Raw genomic sequence first — 14,474 nt, forward strand, 5'->3', positions numbered from 1 at the left:
ACATTTTGATATGAACCATTGTTGATAGACCATCTAAAAGCCCCAACCCATAATTCATGATGCATTCCTAGAATACTCAATTGCCTCTTTAGCATTTCCGAATGTGGCAAAATAAGCAAAGAAGCTTTGACATCTTAGTAGCATGCAGGGAACCACAAAAACAACCATTACAAAGAATACACGTTTCAAGTTTCAAGTTTTATTGGATTTATATGCCGCCCCTCTCCGAAAACTCGGGGCGGCTAACAACAATCATGAACAATATACAATAAAATCCAGATAATGCCAAAAGCGCACAAACACTAAACATCTGGAATTCGTTCCCACCTTATATCTGCTTCTATGCAGTGAACTCTTTTGCTAGCAACAGTAAAGCACTGTGGTTAAGATTGAAGCAGGTAACTCTTTAAAGCCATCTCTGAATTTCCAAGAACTGTTGGAATATCTCATTTGCTCTGAGATTTAAGTCTCAATGACCACCACTTCTGATTCCTTGGAGAGTCTCCTGTCCTTCCTCAGCATGTTGATTATGCTCTCAGACTTGATCAGCAAATTGCAACCTAAAAAATATACTCCAAAGATCACCGTAAGGCAGAGTACACACAAGACAGCGATTGGTACCATTTTGGCTACTGGCTGGTTCTTCTGTCCTCCTTCGGCTTCGGAGATCCCCCTTACTGGAAAGTAAGAAGATGTCAAGATAGAGTCCATGGTGGGGGGAACTGTCCCAAAAGAGGAAGAGTTCTTGGTGGAGAAAGAGTTATTCATCATCAAGGGGATAATCTGCAACAGAATCCTCTTCTGCTTGAGGTTCCTTTCAGCAGCCTTTTGCCTGAGTAGGATCGTGACTCAGAGTCATACAGGGAGGGTTTATGCAATTGCAAGTGGACACATTATCTTCACATTATCTTCCAGCTATGGGCAGAGGGCTGCACTGCCTCTGTTTTTTTAGAGATGTTATACAATCCTGCTCAGGTTTAGAGGACTCATAACAAACCTCTCCCAAAAGAAGGATACAATAGGGGAAGGTTCATCTGCTTTGAAAACACTTACATAATTTCACTTTTTCAAACCAAGATATGAAATCTGGAATCTGATCAAAGTTGTCATGTAGTGGAGATTGAAAAAAGATGTACCAGTACACTGTAGTGAGGAAAATATCTAGCAGGCACTGTTGGGAAAAACTTATTGCGTGCATTATTAAGCAAAATTGTAAGCAATTTCCCCCCATAATCATTTGCACAAAGCACACCTAAATTTAGCAACTTCTTGAAATTGACGGATACCACATATTTATTCCAAAACAACAATGTATATTTTAAACCTCTCAATTATTCTCTGATAAGGTTGTTTTTAGGTTCAGTGTAAGTTGCCAACATCGCTCCTTTTAATCTTCCATGTGCTTCTTTTATCCCAGCAACCGATAAGGTCCCACAGAGTTGGCCTTCTCCGGTTCCCGTCGACTAAACAATGTGGTTTGGCGGGCCCCAGGGGAAGAGCCTACTCTGTTGCTGCCCCGGCCCTCTGGAACCAACTCCCCCCGGAGATCAGAACTGCCCCACCCTCCCTGTCTTTCGTAAACTACTCAAGACTCATTTATGCCGCCAGGAATGGGGGAGTTAAGATATTCCTTCCCCCTAGGCCATTACAAGTTATGCATGGTATGTTTGTGTGTATGTTTGGTTTTATTATAAGGGTTTTTAGTTGTTTTATTAATTGGATTTCTACATGCTGTTTTTATCATTGTTGTTAGCCACCCCGAGTCTGCGGAGAGGGGCGGCATACAAACCCAACAAATAAATAAATAAATAAATTTATTACTGCATGCTTTTTTTTCTATGTACAGTATTCTCTATGATGTTGCCTCCATCACATCCGCAACCCAGAACTGAGAGAATTTTAAGTCATTCCTTGCTGTAACAATATTAAAGCAACATCACTCCCCTTCATTTTCCTTGTTGGAAGCCGGCTGGGAAGATCACAAATAGTAATTTATGTGACCCCGGGATGCTGCAACCATTGTAAATGCATACTGGTTGTCAAGTGCCTACATTTTGATTATGTGAAGTTGTAAGGACAAGGATGGACAGCAAGTTACTTATTTCAGGACCACCTTAACTTTCAATGGTCATTAAACAAATGATTATAAACTGAGGACTGCGTCAACAGTGGGGAGGAGAAGGAACCTTTAGAAAACAGTACAGAGCTTTAATTGCTTTGGTAGCTCTGCTATTGGATAACTCACCTTTCTAGATATTGACTGGTCATCTTCTCATCCATTTCAATTGTGGCTACAAGAAAAGCCAGATACTTTGCAAGTGTGGAATTTTTTTTTTATTTGGACATGGGAATATCATCCTTGGGTAAGAGGGCTGAATGCAAGTGTACTAGAACAGGGGCCCCCAACCCCGGGGTCATGGGCCAGCACCCAGGCTCCACCTCTGGGGTCCCAAGCCACAAAAGTTGGGTACTAGGCAGTGAAGGGCTACCAAAATTTTTACCACCACACTGTGGGCATGGCTTATGCATTTTCTTTCAACATCTTTCAGTGCAAATTGGGTGCTTGTGGGTGGAGCTCCATTTTCGCTACCCCACTGCGTTCCACCCCCCATCCGGGCAGTAGCCCACCCCTGGTACCACGGTACTAGGAGATCAATATTTCCATTAATACAGATAAGGACTTATCCTATGGCAAGTATGCTGTTAACCTTGCCCCTACGTAATGATCAAGTTATATATTTTTTATCCCCCCTCCCAAAAAAATTAGAACAAAGGTGTGGTTTTTTTTCATCACAATACTTCTCTATTTGTGCATGACGGGGACTATAACTCAGATAACGGTTTCTCCAAAGTTCTACTGAATTATGTGGTTTCAAAAAGATTCTGGTGGAGAAAGTAGGATCACTGGTAGTGGTAGATTAATGTTATCATCTCTAACCCAGAAAATAATCCTAGTTCATTTCAGGAATGGAGTGATGGTGGAACTTGGAATGTTTCTTCCAAATCCTGTATCATTAGTTTAGGATTTTACCTTAAACCTTTACAGACAATGACTCACCCAATGGGCGATTGTAATAGCAACACAAAGAAGAGCTGCAATTGAGTTTTGGTATTTACATTGCCCCAAAGAAAAGAGAATTCCAGTTCTGAAAAAATTTAGTCTCTGCTTAGGCTTTAATTGCTTGAGAATGAAGCATTTTGAGATAAATAGAATTGTCTCAAAATATCCCAATTCTAACAAAATGAAATACAACCTTCTTTGTGGTAAGCTTGGAAAAGGTTTCTCTCATGAAACACGAACATCATTTTCTCCCTCAAAAAAACATAATGGAGTCTGAGAGTATTGGGTGTGCTGCTGCAATATAATAGGTCTGTAGAACAGTGCTTCCCAACCTTGGCAACTTGAAGATATATGGACTTCAACTTCCAGAATTCCCCAGCCAGCGAATGCTGGCTCGGGAATTCTGGGAGTTGAAGTCCAGATATCTTCAAGTTGCCAAGGTTGGGAAACATTGCTGTAGAAAACTAGCACCCACCCTACTCCTTGACTAGAAGAATGAAATATTTTGAGAACTATTAAAAAGGCAGAATATTATACAGGTATTCCCTTCAATGAGAAATTGAAAAACATGGTTTTTTTAGAGGGAGAAAGCAGCCCCCCATCTTTCTTAATAACCTTCAGCAGATGTCAGCACTTATCAGATAAAGAGCTTATTGAGATGTAGGTAGCTCTATTCATAGGCAAAAACTCCCTGCAGCAAAAGTCCGAACAAAGGTGGGATTAGCCCTCAACCACAATAGGAATTGCCCAACAAGCACCTTCATTGCATTAGCCACACGTCAACCAAACTTAGCTCAGACAAACTCCTAGGATTTTACATGGCTCCATGGCAGCCTGACAAGGGACCGTTGGCTGCTTACTTGGCCGGCGGCATTTGCGGTGGGGACAGGGGAGCAAGGAGGGCACCATGTTGATGGGCAGAGTGGGCAGTCTCACGTGAGGGAGTGAGACTACCCACATGATGTCATGGGGCGCACAGGCACCGGTTGTCTTGTGGATGGGCCAGAGGAGGAGGGTATTTAGGAGGCCTCCTCCCCGCGGCGCCCCTTTTTGAAGCCGGGACCAGCTGAAGACACCCGCCCTCCCGCTCCATGTTTCAGTGTGCATATGTTGGGTCACTTTTTGGGGCTGAGTAGGAATTTTTTGCAGTCAAGGCAAATTGGCTTCGCCACGGCCTTTTTTCACCTACTCCACACTGCGCTGGGGAAGGGTGGTTAGGGGGACGTTCTTCCAACTAATATTAACAACACCCCCTGTGGTCACTTGGTGTCGGAAGGGGCAAAAAGAGGCATAAGCAGCAACTGTATGATCTCCTTTAGGGCACCCCTTGGGGGGTGATGGACGGCCCTTCGCCTCACTACAGGGCTAGGCCGGCCTGGATGGAGGAGGGGGACCACACTTGGGGCTTTCTGGCCAGGGCTACCCAGAGGCTGGGGGTGAGCCATCCCACACACCAAGTGGCATGGCCCAGGGATGGGGGCATGGATAAGGTACCCACTCCCCTTTGCCCGGTCAAGGAGCTTTCACCCAAAAGTTGCTTAGAAACGTTTCTAGTCTTTTGCACCTCCGCAGATCATTTAATTGCTCAATTAATTAATTGATTGAAATTCTTACTAAAGGTGACCCCTTTTACCCACTGTGTCCACGTGTTACTACGCCTCCACCGCAACAGCCAATAGAATACATGTTCTTGCACAAAAACAGGAAGTTCAAGTGCAAAGCCCAAGAGAAGATATAAAAACCTCTTGCTTTCAACTCCATGTGATCGGCTGCACTGGAACCATGTGCTTGGTGGTTCTGCTTCATCATTGAACCATTTTTCCAATCAGCCTCCGTGTTTCCAGATGGATATTTTTTCCAAAATCTCAATGGGAAGTTAATCTGTTTATCGAAATGCCCAGAAGTGGTTAATTGGTTCAGTAACTAATTTCTATGGAGTTAGATTTAGCTCTGAAAGACAGCTAGCATGCACCAAATTTCAGGACAAATTATCTTTCCCCCTGCTCCCTTCCTAGTCAGTGAAGAATACTGTAATTGCTTATGTTATGAAGCCTTAACTGGTATTAACTGAAGGTCTTATACATGCTATACATTTTCAGGATAAATTTTAAATCAGCTAGCATGACTTGTGTGCTGTTAGACCCACTATAAAGGCAATTTGATTGGGTGGATGAATGACTGTTTGTCTGTGGATTATTTTTTTTAAACTAGTGACTGGGCCTTTGATAGAAGCCGGATCTTCAGCAATTAACAGGTGCAGATTGTTGGAGGGATAAATTAGATCAAGCCACAAATCAAGCCACAGTTAAAGGCAAGGAAGAGGAGTCATTTGAATATTTGGCAAAACCTTCGCTTAATGCCTCTTTTTTATTTCAAAAAGTTGACAAATATCAATTTATTTATTCATTCATTCATTCAATTTCTATGTCGCCCAACTCCCTAAGGACTCTAGGCGGTGAAAATATAAAATCATAAATAATAGTACTAAAACCTTTAAAAACAATTTACAATATATTTAAACCCCTGCATACCATTCATGGACGGATCTCGCTGGTTACCACCATAGGATCAATGGCCACAGGCCTGTCGGAAAAGGCCAATAGGGTGGAGGTCATCCGGATCACTACCATGGTACTATTCATCAATGGCGGATGAACTCTCAAATATAATTATCTAGTCATGTCTTCGTTAAAAGCATATAAGCTCCACCCTCTTCAAATTATTGGCAACCCACAGAGAAATAAATATTTCAATAAATGTGGAAAAGCTTTTAAAGGTTTTGAAAAAGAAGATTAGCTAACAGGCATTTGTACAGCTCAGACAAATTGGCACTAAGAATGTTGTTTGTGTAATATTCTTGGCAAGTTGCATTTTTTGTTGCGTTCAGGCTCTTCTGAAATCAATTCCATTACCAGTTTTAATATTTTTTTACCTGATTGGCAGGACAACACATGAGTACCACACATGAAGCAGATGTTCCAGATAGCTGGATGCAAAAATGCCACATTTGTTAAGAATTCTCACTAGAGTAGCCAATCTGGAGTAATAATTTTTAAAAATTAATTTGAGAAGCTAAGGGGCTATAGAAACATAATTTTCCATATTTAGCCTCACGTGTTTATGTTTTAACTCAATGTTTTTGACTCCTAAATCCTTAATATATGCATAGATATGCCGTATATTTGGAAGTGGATTCTGCTGAATGCTTTGCCAACATCAGCTTGTAAAATGTGATTCCATTAGGCAGCGGTCCAAAAACTGTCCCTTAAAATACGGTACTCGTTTTGTACAATAGTAATTCCATTGATTGACTGCCAACATTTCGGTCCCTATCTGTTATTTTAACAGTAATTTATCTATTGCACCAAATTGTAATTTATCTCCCTGCCTTGGTAATATCTTGACTGATCTCTGCAGTTCAAGATCATTTTTAAAGATCAACTCCCATATCTTCATAGAATAGAATAGAATAGAATAGAATAGAATTTTATTGGCCAAGTGTGATTGGACACACAAGGAATTTGTCTTGGTGCATATGCTCTCTGAGTACATAAAATAAAATATACATTTGTCAAGAATCATGTGGTACGACACTTAGTGATTGTCATAGGGGTCAAATAAGCAATGAAGAAGCAATATTAATAAAAAATCTTAGGATATAAGCAACAAGTTACAGTCATACAGTCAACATGGGAGGAAATGGGTGATAGGAATGATGAGAATGATGATCTGGGAGTTGTGGGAACAATGTGCCCAGTCAATGCAAGAAGGGTGGCTAGATTCTGTCAAAGAGGAGATTTTAAGCATTAGCAAAGCTATTTTGTCAAAACAAAAATCAGTCCTGCAGAAATGAAGATTAATCTCTTCTAATATTTGCCTTGAAACTGTAATCTGCCCTTTATAGATAAAGGAAGGCAGTGTGCCAATGGACAACTTAATTGGCATTCACCAGCCTTCCTGACTTTAGTTTTTAAGATACTTTTAGCTAATAGACATTAAACAGGAATCTGACATTGTCAAAGCATAAACCTTCAGCATTATTTGCAAGAATATTGGGGGCTTCTCCCAAATATCTGGGAGTAATAAAAAAGATGTGTGTGGGAGTCATTGCAACTTAGTATTTAGCACATTAGGAACAACTGCAGTGCAGGGCACATGATTAAAAGGGCCACAGTATTCTGATGAAGAAAATATAGTTATTTTTTCCACCACAAACCTGGTGCAAATCACGGTTGAATTCAAATACAGTGGTACCTCTACCTAAGAACGCCTCTACTTATGAACTTTTCTAGATAAGAACCGGGTGTTCAAGATTTTTTTTGCCTCTTCTCAAGAATCATTTTCCACTTACAAACCTGAACCTCCGAAACTGTAACCGGAAAAGGCAGGGAGAAGCCTCTGTGGGGCCTCTCTAGGAATCTCCTGGGAGGAATCAGGGCTGGAAAAGGTGGGGAGAAGCCCCCCTGGGACCTCTCTAGGAATCTCCTGGGAAGAAACAGTGCCTCCACCCTCCCTGTGGTTTCCCCAATCGCACACATTATGTGCTTTTACATTGATTCCTATGGGAAAAATTGCTTCTTCTTACAAACTTTTCTACTTAAGAACCTGGTCATGGAACGAATTAAATTCGTAAGTAGAGGTACCACTGTATTGTACAAAAAAAAAAGGGTCTTGTTTCTGTCAAACTCATTTTTGGAATACATCACAGAGGCCTGATTCTTACACAAAACACATTAGAATTCACAAATTATAATGCCTGAATTTACACATAATTTTAATCTAATCTATTTGTTGTAATTGTGAACCCCATTAGACACTGGGGCAGCTTAAAAAACCCAGGAAACAGTAAAAGCAATTAAACACACATCAAAAGGTAGTATGGACTAAAACAACCAGAACAATAAACCACACAGCACACATACTGTACCTTGGAGACCCTGCAAATACATTAACCTCAAGCCTGGAACACAGGCAAGCCTTAAGCATTTATGTAATGTGACGATACAATGCCGTGTTGATGCTCTGGTTAAATGCAGTACTGCAGGCTAAATCATTGTTCACTGCCAGGAGTTCGATTCTCACCAGCTCGGGGTTGACTCAGCCTTCCATCCTTTTAAGGTCAGTAAAATCCAGACCCAGATTGTTGGAGGGCAAAATGTTGACTCTGTAAACTGCTTAGAGAGGGCCGCAGTACATAAGTCTTCGGTGCTATTGCTAAACCATCCTTATATCGGGGTAGGGGAGTGGGGAATGCTTCTTCCAGAGGGACAGCAACAATGATGGCCCACTTCAGTCCATCAGATGGCAGAAGGGATGTGGAGTGCACCCACTCTCTAAGGGTGGGCAGAAGCAATTGGTGACAATTGTCCCTCAGATAACTAGATCCTGAATCAGGAAAGGCTAGCTGATAATCAGCAACTTGAGGTGCACCAGAAAGCCTACTGACAACCATTGGGGCTTACATACTATAGCAGGTGTGACATGTGGACTTAATATGAAGTGTCCCTTACCGCTCAAGCCACTGCATTTTGTACCAGCTGTACTTTCCAGATGATTTTCAAGAGTAGCACATTGCAATTGTATAGTTGTGTGATGACCAGGGCATAATTGACCATCTAAAGGACTTCAAAAAAGGCACAACTGGTGAACAAGATTAAGTAAGATGAACTTCAGGGTAAGCCAAACTGAAATAATACACGTGGAATGAACCCAGTACTTTTGACTGTGGCTACGGTTCTAACCTCTTTTATGTCAACATGTTATGTTTGACTAAAATATTTGCAATGGTGTTTCACCCAATATGTGAAGGCATAATGTGATTTGGTGACTTTGATTTAGCATGCTGTGTAAGCCCAGCTGCGTTGCTTGTAATTCATAGTTCATGGCTTGGCACATTTTATGAGCCCAACCAGTGAACGTTTATTTTATAAATCTGTAGTGGCAATAATTTCCATTATCAAAAGAATGAGTATAATGGTATCTCCTGAGATTATCTTTCTAATTTTTTAGATTTTCTGCATATTTCATATTGAATTTATAGTATCTGCAAGTATGTCAAAGAGATCAGTCTGACAAAAGCAGTATTGCCCATTAATGATGGATGGCTTTTTTGTATATAATCATGACTTGACAATAAGTGCAATAATGTGATGCTATGGATATAGATTATCACTAATTATCGCATAATCTGAAGGGAATATGGGCTCCTGTGTTAACTCTGGAAATCTCTGCTCTTGGGACACAGCAAGTTTTAAATATGAGCCAGTTGCCAAGCACCTGAATTTTGATCACATGCTCATGGGGATGCTGCAAAGGTTGTTAACGGTGGTGCCGTTGAATAGTATATGTATGGAATACATGAACAGTGTGGCTTCTGGGTATTAATTTTGATACCAAATAATAATAAAATTGATAATTTTGATAACATTACATCAATCATGTTCATGATTCTAATAACATTGTACATCTTTATATAAGAAATCAGTGGATAGATGAAAGAAGTTGAAAGATGATTATATATCATAGTTCAACTTCTTTCATCTATCTACTGATTTTGATGTTTTATTTAGTTATTTATTACTTGGATTTGTATGCCGCCCCTCTCCGAAGACTCGGGGCGGCTCACAACATGTAGAAACAAATCATAAGTAATCAAACAATTTAAAATTTTAAAGATTTAAAAAACCCCATATACTAACAGACACACACACAAGCATACCATATATAAATTAAACGTGCCCAGGGGGAGATGTTTCAATTCCCCCATGCCTGACGGCAAAGGTGGGTTTTAAGAAGTTTACGGAAGGCAGGAAGAGTAGGGGCAGTTCTAATCTCCGGGGGGAGTTGGTTCCATTCATATAACTACTATGAATGTTATATAACATTCATAGTAGTACTCTATTTCCCTTTCTGATTTCTATCTCTATTTAGTATCTTGATAACAATAATCTTATTTTATGCCATTTTTGTATGTTTTCCTACCAACACACACATACTGTACACACACCTGCCTTATTGTTTGCTATTGTAAGCTGAGAGCGGGGTGGTGGTGGTGGCTGCCTCTAGACGTCATCACTCTTTGAAAACTCCAGGGTACGGCTCAATTATTCCAGGCAGTCAGAATGCCGCCAGCATGGAAGCTAGTGAGTAAAGTTTGGAGTGAATGAATGAATGCAACCATGTAGGAAAAAGAATGGGAAGTGCTCCTGCTTGGCTGCAGTTGTTTGCCGAGTGTGGACAGCAATCTTAGCATTTTCAGGCAATAGTATCTTTGCTTTTTTTCCAATTGGTATTATTTTGCAAGCTGCAGAAATTCAGAATTTTGCTTATGGTATCCAAATCTATGGATGAAAGAGCGGAGACTCAAAACAAAACATTTGACAGACATTACATTTGCCTCTTCAAGCAACATTCTGCTTGTTTCAATGTTATTTTGGCGTTTACGGCAATTCTAAATTTAAACCCAATTGAGATGGATGGTATAGCTTACCCTGCCTGGACAATTTCTGAAACCTAGAACAACACATAGGAATTAGACCAATCCTTTCTGTTTCTTAGAAGTAAACTTTATGTATAAAATTTATTGGCTGCCCACCTTATTATAGGGTAACTTAGTTACATTTTATTTAAACAAAATGTTAAAATCAAACCTTAAAACCAAAGTCACATGGAGGGGGCAGGGGCAGAGTGGTGGTAGTGAGATGTTATTACTCAATCAACCACCTCCATTACACTGTTCCTCCACTGGCACTTTTAAGCCCTTATTTATTTATTTATTTATTTATTTATTTATATTATTATTTAGATTTGTATGCCGCCCCTCTCCGAGGACTCGGGGCGGCTCACAGCAGAGAAAAACAAATCATAAATAATCTGAATACATTTAAAACGTTTAAGATTTAAAAAGAAAACCCCATATAGTACATACACACTCACAAGCATACCATACACAATTTAAACATGCCCAGGGGGAGATGTCTTAGTTCCCCCATGCCTGACGGCAAAGGTGGGTTTTAAGGAGTTTACGGAAGGCAGGTAGAGTAGGGGCAGTTCTAATCTCTGGGGGGAGTTGGTTCCAGAGAGCCGGTGCCGCCACAGAGAAGGCTCTTCCCCTGGGGCCCGCCAACTGACAGTTTAGTTGACGGGACCCGGAGAAGGCCCACTCTGTGGGACCTAATCGGTCGCTGGGATTCGTGCGGCAGGAGGCGGTCTCGGAGGTATTCTGGTCCGATGCCATGAAGGGCTTATGAAAAGATAGGAGGGTTGGAGCCAACCTCATATTTGGAGGGGGTACAGTGGTGGGTTGCTGCCGATTTGGACCGGTTCTCGTGTACTAGTGGCAGAAATTTCCAACCATACAAACCTGCTGACTTGTATGGCCAGCTATTCACGCCCCTGAACCGGTTCTCTGGTTGCCGCAGCTGTCATTTGTGCAGTGAAGGGCTACCAAATTTTTTACTACCACTGTGGGCATGGCTTATGCAGGATGCCCTGTATTTTCTTTCAACATCTTTCAGTGCAAATTGGGTGCTTTTGGGTGGAGCTCCATTTTCGCTACCCCACTGTGTTCCCCCCCCCACCGTCCGGGCAGCAGCCCACCCCTGTATTTGTGTGACATGACGGGGGCATTCACCTGCGCAAAACACACACTTCCATCATGAAGCAAACCGGTAGGGAAGGTAAGTAGAACCCACCCCCAGAGAGGGGAGGGGAGCAAGATGTTCCCGAGGGCAGGAGCAACACCAGAGAAGGCCCTTCCCCAGCCAGCTGGAATAAGCCAGTGGACAGGACCCACAACATGCTTCCTCTTTCAGTATGAGCCAATCCCAGTGGGGTGAGATAGTCCCTCATGTAACCTGGACCGGAAGTAGGCAAAGTTGGTTCTTCTACGACTTGTGGACTTCAACTCCCATAATTCCTGAGCGAATCATGAGTGTTGAAGTCCTGATGTCATAGAAGAGCCAACTTTGCCTACCCCTGACCTGGACCCATGCTATGAAGGCATTTAAAGATCACCAATATCTTGAATTGCATCCAGAAACAGACTGGTAACCAGCAGTGCGCTGCCACACTCCGCACCAGCTGTAGCTTCATAATGCTCTTCAAAGATAGCACCATGAAATATTCAAGTGTTTGGTAGGATTACTCTTGGAAACCGAGATTAGCACAAACATCTGTGAAAATTGTTGGATGTTTGGGTTTTTTTGCAACTCAGATGAATAGGGATTTTTCCTATTGAGTCCAAAGATCTGTAAACTGAATCTTTTTCTCTCCGTTAGTGGAAATTGGAAGACAGCAAGGGCATATTAATAAAACCCATATTCCTGTCTTGTCTGCTGCATCTTTTTGAATGCTGAATTCTCATTCCAGGTCCCGTTTTTGTTTTGTTGGATCTGAAAGCCAATTTCTAGGTAATCATTTGGTATTAATGCCACAAAGTCATATTTTGACTGAGCACTACTAGGGAGTGTGTCCTTTCCTATTCCTTTTTTAAAACATCGGTTATTCCTATGGAGCGCAGTGTCAAACTTACTTTGTCATGTAATCTATTGCGACTTTTTTCCTTTATAATATATACTTTATTGTCATTGTTAATACGAACTTGTCATTGACGAGTCACATGACACCCAGAGACCAGTCCCAACACACATAACAATCCCCCCCAAAAAATAAATATTCCCCACCCACTACAAATTCCCCACCCTGCACCAACCAAACATCTATACAACAGACCAAGTATGGTGACCTTTCAAAAGCCGGGGTGGCGCAGCAGGTAGAGTGCTGTACTGCAGGCCACTGAAGCTGACTGTAGATCTGAAGGTCAGCGGTTCAAATCTCATCACCGGCTCAAGGTTGACTCAGCCTTCCATCCTTCCGAGGTGGGTAAAATGAGGACCCAGATTGTGGGGGCAATAGCTTAGCTATGTTAAAAAGTGCTGTTGCTAACATGTTGTAAGCCGCCCTGAGTCTAAGGAGAAGGGCAGCATAAAAATCGAATAAATAAATAAAATAAATAAAAACCAAAAAACCCAAACCTGTTTTCCTTTGCTAACCCAGCCATGGGCATGGCCAGCACGTGACACATGTGGGCTATGAGTTTTGACAGTCCTGCTGTAGGCAACAAGGAACATGATATTGATGGAAATATGCAAAAGCCATTAACAAAGCAAAGGAGGCTGAAACAGAAAGGCAATATTTGGAACTCAGGTGGACACTTCCCTGATTCACTCAAGTATAAAATGGGAGAGGACTTGCAAGATCCTATTATAGCCAATCTCAAATGTATCCTTATAGTTTCCCTGCGACTGACAAATCCAAAATTATGTGGGTTTATTTTGGAGTAGAATTTTGTTAAGTGATTCAGTAGATTTTCTTTTACACAAGTGTTTTTGGTAGTGTAGCATGCAGTTAACAAATGACAGTGGTCATATTTATCAGATCTCCCATATTTGTTGCCCTCCAAAAATATTGGAGCAAAATCCTTATCTTCTCAAACTGGAAGGTGTCAGGCCTTCCTTAAAAAGAGAAAACACTATTAAGGTATGTTTGTCAGGATACAAGGAATGCAAATTAAAAAAAAAAGAACTCTGAAATCATTATAAAAAAATTCCAGCAAATGTCATGTTCCATATGCAAACTAATACCTGTTGAGATTTTTCATTCCAAACTGAAGCCAAGTTCTGTTGGGTGAGAGGTAAATTTTCAATCTGATCCTGGTCCAATCATGTATCAGGCCGTTTAATTTTGACTGGGTAAGAACTAGCTTTCCCATAAGAGCTGTTATAGCTCTAATACTGCAACAAATCATGTCAAAATACTGCAAACTGATCCAAATATATTACATGATAGCATTTGCATATCATAAACAAAGTCATATTTCCTCTCCAAATGCCTTTTCTGGTGCAGCTATAGGGAGGCTGTGTTCAAAGAGATCAAAGCACTAGTTTGGTATCCCTTTGATCAGACCTGGGCAAGGGGTGGCCCGCATCCAGCCCGCCCGCTATCTGTGACCGGTCCGTAGAGGTCGGGGTCCGCTCCAGTGTGAGGATGAAAGAGCTCACCATGTCTGCCAGGACTTCTCTGGTTCCTGCTTTCCCGATGAATCATGAAGAAAGCAGGAACCGGAGGAGTCCCGGCAGATGCGGTGAGCTCTTTCATCCTCGCACTGGAGCGGAGACCCGACCTCCTACTGAGAGCGACCAAGCACAGAAACCACGCAAACACTCCAGCGCAATGACTGGGGTGCACTGCGTTACTGTAAAGCAAACAATTAAGGGTCTGTAGAGTGGGTCTGGATGTTTAGGTCAGGCCAGGGGCTGGGTCTTTAGAGTGGTCAGCGCTGAAAAAATCCCGTGAGCAGTACAGGTATGCCGGTCTTTAAAAAATTAACATGATATCTTGACCTAAAATAGCA

Source organism: Erythrolamprus reginae, chromosome 2 (genome assembly GCF_031021105.1).
Source record: "Erythrolamprus reginae isolate rEryReg1 chromosome 2, rEryReg1.hap1, whole genome shotgun sequence".
Classification (NCBI taxonomy): domain Eukaryota; kingdom Metazoa; phylum Chordata; class Lepidosauria; order Squamata; family Dipsadidae; genus Erythrolamprus; species Erythrolamprus reginae.